The sequence below is a fragment of the Anopheles coustani genome, chromosome X (assembly GCF_943734705.1).
Source record: "Anopheles coustani chromosome X, idAnoCousDA_361_x.2, whole genome shotgun sequence".
Taxonomy (NCBI): Eukaryota; Metazoa; Arthropoda; class Insecta; order Diptera; family Culicidae; genus Anopheles; species Anopheles coustani.
The window spans coordinates 714,188-724,827 of NC_071290.1; positions in this window are offsets into that span (position 1 = coordinate 714,188).

Genomic DNA, 10,640 nt, shown 5'->3' on the forward strand with positions numbered 1-10,640 from the left:
CTTAATGGGCCGGGAAGGCATGACTAAGACGGTTATTACGCCAAGAAGAAGACACCGACACACTTACACTTCTTATTCTTGACTCGCTCAGGCAAGTCGTGCACACACGAAGAACACGCACACAGGACGACAAATGCATGTACCATTCGCCACACCACTTCCGCACTACTAATCGCCGACGCTCGCCAGTCCTGTATCGATTACCGCAATCGGTAGTGAACTTATCATACTTTCAACAACTTTTTCCACCGCATCCTGGTATAGGGGAGATTAAACATAGGTAAATCTAACATCCGGGAACCGGGCTGGTCCAAACGAAACGAATCCCGAAGGTTGTAACCAGCGAACCATAGCCATGGTTCGGTTCAAAACCGCGGAACATTGGGCCCACAGGGAGGATACCACCTTCCCCCCGGTTTAAAGGCCACCAATTTTTCTCTGTCGCGAAAAATGCTAACCCTCTCTCTCTCTATCTTGATAGAAAGAAGCATTACAACACAGCAGCAACAACAAAAACACAAAGTAGCTTCCACTGCCGGCGGCGCGGACGGAAGGGAGGTAAGAAAACTTCCCTCTAAACATTAAAAAAAGGAATGAAAATAATATGACGGTCCGACACAACACATGTGTGTGTTTGCATGGTACGTGACTACGCCACACTGGCCTCCATCTACAACTGAATTGGATGATGGTCGATAATTTCGTACTATCATCGTCATCGTTGCTGCGCACGGTATGTTGTTGTACGCACGTCGTCAACGCACACGTGTGTGCACAAACCTCCTTCTTATCCTGTCAGCGCAATGGCGGACCCTGAGAAGTGGTGACCAAGAAATGAACAAGAAAACCTGCTGATTAGAATCCTGGTGTCAAAACATCGAAAGTGGATGTAATGAAAAAGTAGCCAGCAGATGTCTCGCGAGCAGCTCAAGACGTCATATCGGATCTTCCTGGTAAACGATGAGATGGCATGTCCTACGTATGCAGCGCGACGAGGTTGAGGAACAGGCGTTGATGGTTGCGACGCTGTACCGGGGCCGTTGGATCCGAATCGGTACCTAAAGCCAGTCGAGGTGGTTGATAGCAGAGTGTACGTTGATTTCCCTTTTGTTCTTGGCCGTTTTCGCCCAATTTTCTTCTTGATTCTTCTTCTACTCCGCCGATGCTCCTTGCTTTACCGCAAGCTCCGAGGCGCAAACTCGTGCGCACACCCAAACACACGCGCACTTACACCCGGCGGTGATAAAAACGACAACGGATGTTATTGTTCTTGTTTCTTGTTTGGCCATTTTATTGATTGAAGTGGTCCTCGCGAATGCTTCACACCGTGGCCGGTTACAACTATAAGTCTGTCCTTCCGAAACGGGACAAATTGGCCAACTCTGGCGAACCTTCGCTTTGTTTGGGGCCTCGAGCGACGGGGACGACGGATGAAATTATTTCCGTACACCCCCTCCTCTACCCGATGTCCCTTTCCTGAAGCTGACACGTGACATAGGATGGACATTTATTCACACCCGTTCTCCTTGCCACCGGAAAGTGGGGTGTGTGTTTGCGTGTATGTATGATTTTCATTTCCTTTTCCACACACCGTCTACCTGCCTGCTTACTCATCTTTCAAACATCCGATAGCAGGCGCTCTCCTTTGCCGGATGTCTTTCCGTCTTCAATTTTCCGGCTTGATGCCGCACGCACAACACACAACAGGCCCAGACACAAGCACGCACGTAGGTACCACCTCTGATAACTGTCTCCTCACGTTTCGCCACCTGAGCAACGGCGTCGATATTTTCCGTCATAAAAGAAAAACGAAAGAAAAGAAAGATGGACACACCATGTGCGGACCATTCGATTACAGGGAAGCGTTTATTCTCGTCGGCCGTCTCTCTGTATCGCTTCTTCCTTCCTTGCCTTCCCCAGGGGTTCTTACGTCCGTCTTACTCACTCAAAATGGCTAACGCGAGGGGATTCGCAAAACTTTTGCCCTGGTGTGCTGCTGCTGTCCGATGGAGGTTTTTCTACAAATAATCAAACTAAAGCGCATCATGAGACGTGTTGCTAACGGCACGTAAGCATCAGGCATTGCGGGTTTGCACACGTTGAGCGGGAAGATGCTCTAGCCTGCAAAAACAGTCAACCGGTCGCTCTATTGTCTAACCCATTCGCACTACCGAACGCACAAGAAAACGGCTTCGCCGGCACCGTATCGACTTACTTCACACGCTGGTTTCACAACGAACGCGTACAATTTTGCCAACGATCGAACACAATCTATCGATCGATAACGGAGGATAGAATGGGGAAAACGCAACTTCACGCGCTACACGCATCAAACACACGGAGAAACAAATCCGAAACGCGGTCTGCTCGCTAGCCACCCGTAAACTGACAGGAAACTGCAAACTACACGAAAGCTCCGACGCTTCTGCCGCGTGAGAAATAACGAGCCTGAGTCCGATGGCGCTGCCTGCGTTGTGGTGTCAGTGTGGCGGGAACACATGGCAAAGCTGATCTGTCACGCATAAGCTGTATAAAGTCAAGGTGGTTCGAGCAACACAGATTTTGCTCGAGCTCGACCACCTCGAAGAGGGAAGGGATTGCGCGAGGTTGTCTGTTTTTCCTACCACTCCATCCACGGCCACGAAGTTCACTGTGCCTGTATAAACCGTCCGATGCATTAAGTGTGCTGTTTTACGATGCATCGTAAAAATGCACCACCCCGCGTGGAGTGTGCGGTTTTAAGAAACACGTGCATGACAGAAGTGCGAAAATGCTATTCTATTTTCGTGCATTCCCAGCCATTCACAACTTTTTCAATGCGTTGTGCCGTTGCGTTATAAAAAGTTATGTCGCCGCGACATAATTTCACACAAACGATGATCATGCTCGCAGCCAATCGTAAAACCAACCGGAGCCGAACGGAGGGTCCAGCGGATGCGCTTGGCGTCTGTCGGGAAAAGTTTTTTGCCGGTTAGAATCTCAGGCACCCATGTTTGAGAAAGGGGACCGTGCTGGCTTAATGTAAGATTTCCTTTTCAATCGGCAAACTTAAGGAAAGACAATATGACTCTTACACTGAAATCGTACCGTGGAGCATACATTCCTGGAAAACCGGTTTGTTCTGTTCTTTCTTTTGGCCAACACTTTGCAGGGAGATTTCTATTTTCCCACTTTAAACGTAAAAACTACAATGATGATTCTTTTGCGTAACGGAGAAGTTTATGTCAAGCCAAAAATAAAAACTCTTGTCGGGATACAAATTCATAAACTCAGACGATCAGAATGGAAACGCATAATGTCCTTTGATTACTACTGAGGTATGGTGGAACCCGACATGAATCCTGGACTGTCCTCATCGAGCAGCACGTGGTTCGGGCTATCATAGGGTGGCGTGTATGAGCAAGGCGTGTGGAGGAGTAGTATGAACCTCTGTAACTCTAAAGAATGCTATGAAGAAGCCGGACTCATGCCCTACCACCAGCGGACCTGCCAGGCCCTGCACAAAATCTCGGCGAGTGAGGCATGCAGAAGCAGTCATGGAGCGAGTATCCCGCAGAAGGATTTGTGACCAAGACATGTCAGAAAAACGTGCTCAACTGTGAGTGGACTAAACAAGTTTAACATAAACTGTAGTTAAGCTTACATGATATCAGCCAGTATTTTTTATGTCATGTCTATTAAATTTTTATGTAGAGCCGTGATATTCACATTGGATTTATTTCATTACTCTAAATATTTTAAAATTTACTTCATTGGTGCATCTTGCCCCACATTACCCTATATGATGAAACCTTCACTAAAGTCTCCTTTATTTCACAAACGTACAACCAACTCTAACTAGCTGCACTCGTCTGGGAGCGGTGCCGTTTCAAATTAACTTCTTCGGCTGAAGAATTGGTTCATGCTGTCCATCTTATCTAGTTTAACCGTTTATTACAAACCGTTGCTTCTTCTATCGTCAATGCAACGGTTCAAATATAAGAACAGAATGCAAGCACAACTCTTTGTATACCTTCAGCCGCAAATGTGGAAAAATATGGCGACGATGACTAAGTGGAGGGCCTTATTTGGGATACCACCAACATTTTTGAATCGCCAAACGAACAAGGTGTTAAGGGAAAAAATCTTGTTAACCCTACAATCTATTTTACTTACAAAATCTTCTTCTTCTTTTTCTTCTTCATCTTCTTTGGACTGGTCCATACTCGATCCCATGGCTGCAGTTCTCTGTCCCGATCTCTACGTCTCGCGATGGTCCGATGGTGAGCTCCTTCTTGGCATGCAAGTATCCGGTATCCTCATGACATGCCCTACCAAAAGGATCCCGTCCCACATCAAATCATAATATCAACATGAGCGTAACAACCCTCTACCTCAAACTACAACATTGACGAAATCAGACAGATTTTATCAGTTTAATAAAATTTCGTATTTGAACTGCTGGTTTTATACCATTTGCAAATTCGAAATTCAAAATTCCAATGGTTCATGAAAGATCCGTTTTTCGTATTAAAACGAATACTTCATGCGGATCTGTACGGAATAGGTGGAATGACACAATTATATATTATTTATGCTGAACACCGATCGTTGCTCAAAATTTATAATGATTCCAGGAGAAAACAATCATTAATTGAATGTGTATGACTATCGCTGAATCAGTGTAAACAATATTTCAATCCATGGATTTGGCGAATCTCATAAATAGCTCAATTTTGTAGAGATGTTTAAAAAATTTAATAGAGAAAATTAAATGAAATTCAGCAATTAAACGTGATGATGAAATGATGTGTACGTCGAGGAGTAGATAATACATTAGTTAAACCCGGTATGCATTTCTCTAGTAAGCTGGTATAATCATTATAGGTGGCGAAGACAAAAACCCAAAGGAAAACAAACCATAAAGCCACTGTGCCATAAAATCATTCTTTTGCTTAAATTGATCGTTTAATGTAAATTTAAAACACGGGCAAGAATTGAATTACTACAAATAATCATGCATTATTTGACCCAGTTAAAGATCTAACTATAAAGTGCGGTCTGGTGTGTTAATATAATGACAAAACATATCAAACATATGCATAAAAATTATATCAATTGTCGGTTTTTCGTGAACATATTACACGATTATTTCTAAAGTAACTATAGTTGCAATTAACAGTATTGCCCCTTCAAAACCATTCATGAAAGATCTTCCCAAGGCGTTCAACAAAATTAACATCACATTTTTTTGGTTTTTACTTTCATCACCATCGCTGGGAATGATGTGTAGACCAGTATCAGTGTAATGACGCCTCATATGCATGGATGGTAGTGCTATCCCAATTCGGAACAGTGAAGAGACAGGTTATGTAGAGCTGAACTGAGTAAAATTATGCCGATAATTCCGATCGACCTAATAGTTTATACAGTTGTTAGATTTATTTTAATGTCAAGAAGTAAATCATGAGATGTTAGAACCATTCACGTAATAGAAAAACAAAAAAAGATGGTTCAACTCTGTAACAAGCGTAAAGGAGACAGACAACGCCAAGATGGCGTACAGTAGGCATGCGCTATAAGTGCAAGTGATTGTGGCAAGGGAACAACTTGCATAAAGCAAACATTATTCGGGCAAAATCAATACTGTGCAATACCGTGCAATGCAATGCGCTGCTTTTGTGATTCTTTAAAAATGAAAACCTTCATTTTTGGGAACTCTTTCGAAGAAAAAAGTGACCTTTTCTCTATCGTGCGACCCTAAGCTCGGTAGTGTAAACGCCCTTTACATATGACAGAAGTGCAAGCTTTTGACAGCTAAGGAGGAGAAGAAAGAAGTAGGGAATGTCTAACAAGTAAAGATAAATGGTTTCTGAATTCACTGATGTATACGATCGACAACAATGTGGAAACTCAGGAAAAACTACCACAGTCCTTAAAGCAGACGGGTAACAATCCCTCCAGATAATCATACCATTCAGGTAAGCGTGCGAGAAAGGCCAGTGAAACCTAGAAAAATCAGCAGAAAAAGGGAAGGGAAGGAAGGGAGTAGGAAGCGAAGGGAACTTGTTTTTGCTTCCATATTTGATTCTTGGTCGAATGTACACCTATCAGGCATAAGGCCTGCGCACACGGAGGCAACAATGAAGCCCGAAGTTCTCGCACCTAGTGAGCAGTAAAAACCGACAAAACCCGAAGATATTCCAGCGTGCAAAATCATCATGCTTTCTCGTTTCCCTGTTGTGCGTGGATAGTCAGTCCTCTCGTACAGGGGAGGGTCCGGTCTCGGTTGGGATTCGAACCCACGCCGTCCAGGTGGTGAGCCCCGGTGCTCATAGGCCGATTTTCTAACCGGCGCTACCGCTTGGCTGTCGCTGACCCCCTGTAAATTATAATATTGCGATATACGTTAACACTCGCTAGTTGCGTACTTCGCTCAAGCTGCTGTACCAGAAGGATTATAATATCAACTGCCACGATTCTGATTTCAACTGACACAGTTATAATATACATGATTGCGTTATAAAATCAACTGATGCTGTTGGAATAAATACTGCTACAGTTATTTGTGGATAGATTAGTATGTGGAAAAATTGATGCGGAATCTCTGCTTGAGTTAGTTGAGTTCGAGCACTAAAATTGTTTTACGGGCCGGATAAAATCAGTTGGCGACTTTGCTGACCCCTGTTCTACGGTGGCGTAATAATGTAACTTCCCGATTGTTTTGTTTGCTTTGCTTTTGGTTCGGGTATCCTCGGAACTGGAAGATGTTTGACACTGACGTCTTGTGCGACATCGTCCAGATATTCCTCCGTCTGCGGATACGCATGAATATGAGCGGTGAATATACTTGGGAGAGCTTGAGTGAGACAGAGAACGAGAGACAGCGCCGCCGTCGTAGCGAGGCAGCGAAACCGTCGCGGGTAGCCTATGCGCGATCGTATTCGCGTGAAATGGAAGGAAAATTGGTAAGAACGGAACGGCACCGCATCAGGCTATGGAGCAGCAGTGAGAAGCAAAGCGCTAGCGCACGGCAGTGCTTATCTTAACGCTCGGCGAGGCGTTCGGTGAAACACGGTTCGTACACGCACACGGCCACAGGCACATTCTGCTCGTCGAGAAGCATTAGAAGAACCACCTTAACAAAAAAAGAAAGTAACAAGCAAGAAAGGAAGGAAGGAATCGAAAGAATTGATCTAAAACGCACGTCCGTCTGGATCGATTCGTCCGTGCGTGCATGCTCTTGAATTTCACGCACATACACACCTTTCACCCGGATGGTGCTGCGGACAAGCACCCCTCTGGCGCACGGGAGACCATGGTCAGATGCTTCAATTTAGTGAGGCACCAAAGCAAACCAAGAAACAGCAGCAGCAGCAATAACAACGCGAAAGCCCCAGCAACGGGTGTACGGTTGGGATCGCAGTGAGAGCATTCAAGCAGCGTTTAGCAAACGGCAGCAAAAGTGATTCGCGAGTAAACCGCGAGCTAGGCGGTCTTGTGTGTGTGTTTCATGGTGCGGCGCGGGGATTGCCCCATTGTTCGCGAAAATACCTTCCAAGAGAAGTGCGACGGTAGGCCGAGTAATGCAATATTGGCACACTTCAGCGTGAATCCAGCTCGATAATCCAATATATCGTTCTCGAGGTTGACGCTAGCCTCCCATTTCGCCGCGCAGAATAAATTGTGATTGCTTTTCCTAATACACAGTGCTCTAGTGTTGCTTGGGGATTCGAAAGTCGGCACCCAACTCTCGTCGTTTGTGCCGACACCAGCGGATGGGGCCTCGCGTGCAATAATCTGTGTGCAATAATGTTTATCGAGTGTGTTATATGATCGAAGAGGTGCAGCAACCTCAGCAGTAGCAGCAGCAGTACGAGCATCAACAGCAGCAGTACGAGCAGCAGCAGCAGAATCCGGCAGCAGCAGCAGAACCAAGCATTAGCAGTATTGGGAGTAGCTTCTGCAACATCAGCCAACAACAACCAATAAATAAGTGGTACGGCAGCATCAGCAAAGCCCCTATTGAACGTCCATCAAAACAAGAACCGTCGCGTCGCGGTGTGCTGTGGAAATATCTAGGCATTATGCTGTTGAATGTAGTGCATTTTTCGGACAAACACCTCTCCTCAATGCACCTCCGTGCATGGAGTCCAGTACCGTGCCGTAAAAGTGGTGAATTTTTCTTTAATCTGGGATTGTCATAAAAGGCCTTTTCTCGATAGAGAAATCAGGGAGGAAGCAGTGGTACAAGAGAGTGGCAGAGAGCAACAGAGATGGCCGTCAGTTCAGTTACAGTCAACTGTGGATAAAATATGCTGCAATTTGCAAGAAAGTATGAAGAATTTAGAACAAAACACGACAGGTCCCAAGGAAAAGTGGTAATTGAAGCTTTCCTTCACCTTTTTAGCTTTCCCATTGCATTAGTGAGCGGTTTCGGATGGAGCTTCGTCAGGCCAAGACCGCTCAGCGTTTGTAGCGCCACACAAGTGCCATTGGAATAAGTCCAGAGAATCGGTGGCCAGTCCTTACGGACCATCCTGCACGAGTCTTAGTCCTAGGACCTTCCGGCTGGCTTCGAAAAAGCTCTACGCTACGCATCATGCTGTGCGTAGGCGTTTATCGGTGAGGAAGCAGCAGCTGTCAGTAGTGATGTGACAATTTTTGACGTTTTGCTCGGTCACTGTCAAACCGAAGGTGGTGGACGAACGTCAGCTCAACCTTATCCTTCGTACTTTTTGCCCTTTTTGCCTCCGAAGACGTAATTATACTGGCTGGCAACTGTGCAACCGATTGTTTTAGAGGGTTCTTGGTTAAAAATGCTGTTTTTATTGCATTTGTAACATCAAAACGTCTTTTGCATACAGAAGGGATGTGCAAGGGAGAGACACTCTTTTAGGTATTATAAGCAATAGTACACTGGAGGAACCCTTGAAGTTGCAGCGGAGTATGTAGAAAACAGCATTGGAAAGGAGGGTAGGCCAGTAAGAACGTAATATACCCAGCGCAGTCGTCGTCATCACGCCTCACCGGGGAGTATTCTTTCGGTATGCTCACCCGCACTCTCGTCGGGATCGCTGCGATCAAATATATAGACTTTCTGCTATGTATATGTAAAGCTATATCAGGTTCTTTATAGACGGCGTATGTAGCGGGACAAAGGGCGATTTTAAACTGTAAGGAAATATTCTTACTCTTGCTTAAACAGAGGCACATCACAGAAGCTACAGTTGGTATGTGCTAGGTTTCGTTTAGATAAAGTTTTAGTTCAATCAACCGTGTAAGCGACGGGATCCTAATCTTGGCTAGACGGTAACCCTTCGATATATGATGCTGGTTACCTCAACATTCCATTCCCGTCATTCCCGGGGACACCCGTCGTGGAACGGAACCTTGAGGTGAACGAAGGTGTGCTGTAAGTCGCGTCGAGCAGAGAAGAAGCGCTGATATGATTCCGATTTTCCCAGCAAGAAGAATCAGTCAGCATAAAGAGAAAAAAAGAAGGAAAGAGAGCAGAGAGTGAGAGGGAGTGCGAGAAAAATGATGGAAGAGCGAGTGCTAGAACGGCTGCAGCCTGCAGTGAAGCAGTGCAGGGAAAACTCTACCTTTTTGCCCCGCGTGCGTGTAAAGATACATTTCCGTCCGAGAACTGCTGTTAAGGAAGATGCTGCTAGCGTTGTCAATCAACTGATGCATGAACGTTTAACAATCAGAAAATGGAAATCAATCAACCATCAAGCGCAGCAGAGCAGCGGACGGCTTCAATAAGAGCCTTTCAACGAAATGCATAAACATACGGTCATTTTCCATCGTTCTCTCTTTCTCTCTCTTTTTCTCTCCCTTTTCTCCGTCTCTAAACACATATTTTGCCCGTGTGTTTGTGCTGGTTTCAGGAAATGAAAAACATTTAACTTTCCATTGAAAAATATCATAAAAGCAAAACCTTTTAATCCCAGTTAGTTGTTCAAGAATTCATGTCTCCTCCTCCTCCTCCTCCATTCTCTCTTCCCCCCACTGCACTCGTTAGTCAAAGTGCAGTGTTAGTGTGATGCACTTTTTGAACAACGGTTCTACTCATCAGTAGTTCATCGTGAGAAAGCTGATGCTTTTGATGCCATTGAACCAAAGGTGGAGGTGGCAGAACTCTTTCCCAACCACTAGCTTTGCCACAACATATCATACATATCGCGACACCGTCCGTGCAATACGCCTGTAGTTGCACGTCATTGCGCATGCAGCAATTTTCAACTAGAATTATTCGGAGGCGACGTCGATGAATCGCAGCAGACTACGATTTTAGGGTTTCGATTTGAATATAAGAGTCTGTGGTGCGATTTAATGAACTAGTCTGGTGTTAACCATTAAACGGCTTGCCGTGAAAAAGATTATATTACCTAATACTGCCCATTAGAAATGCGTCAAAGGGATTAAAATTGAATTTCCATGAACATTTCCTAGCTACAAGTCGAAGGTCGCTATGAATCCATTGTAAGCTGGAAGGCTTTGAGAAGGAAACCATTGAATAACTACAACCACCCGTTTTTTCGCTCTTTTTCGAGTTTACTGCAGTCCAGGCAGCCACTAGATGGACTCCGCCAAGACTTGGAGATCTCACAAGCTGTGTTGCGACCCGGTGTCAAACATGTCTTGTGCATGCTACT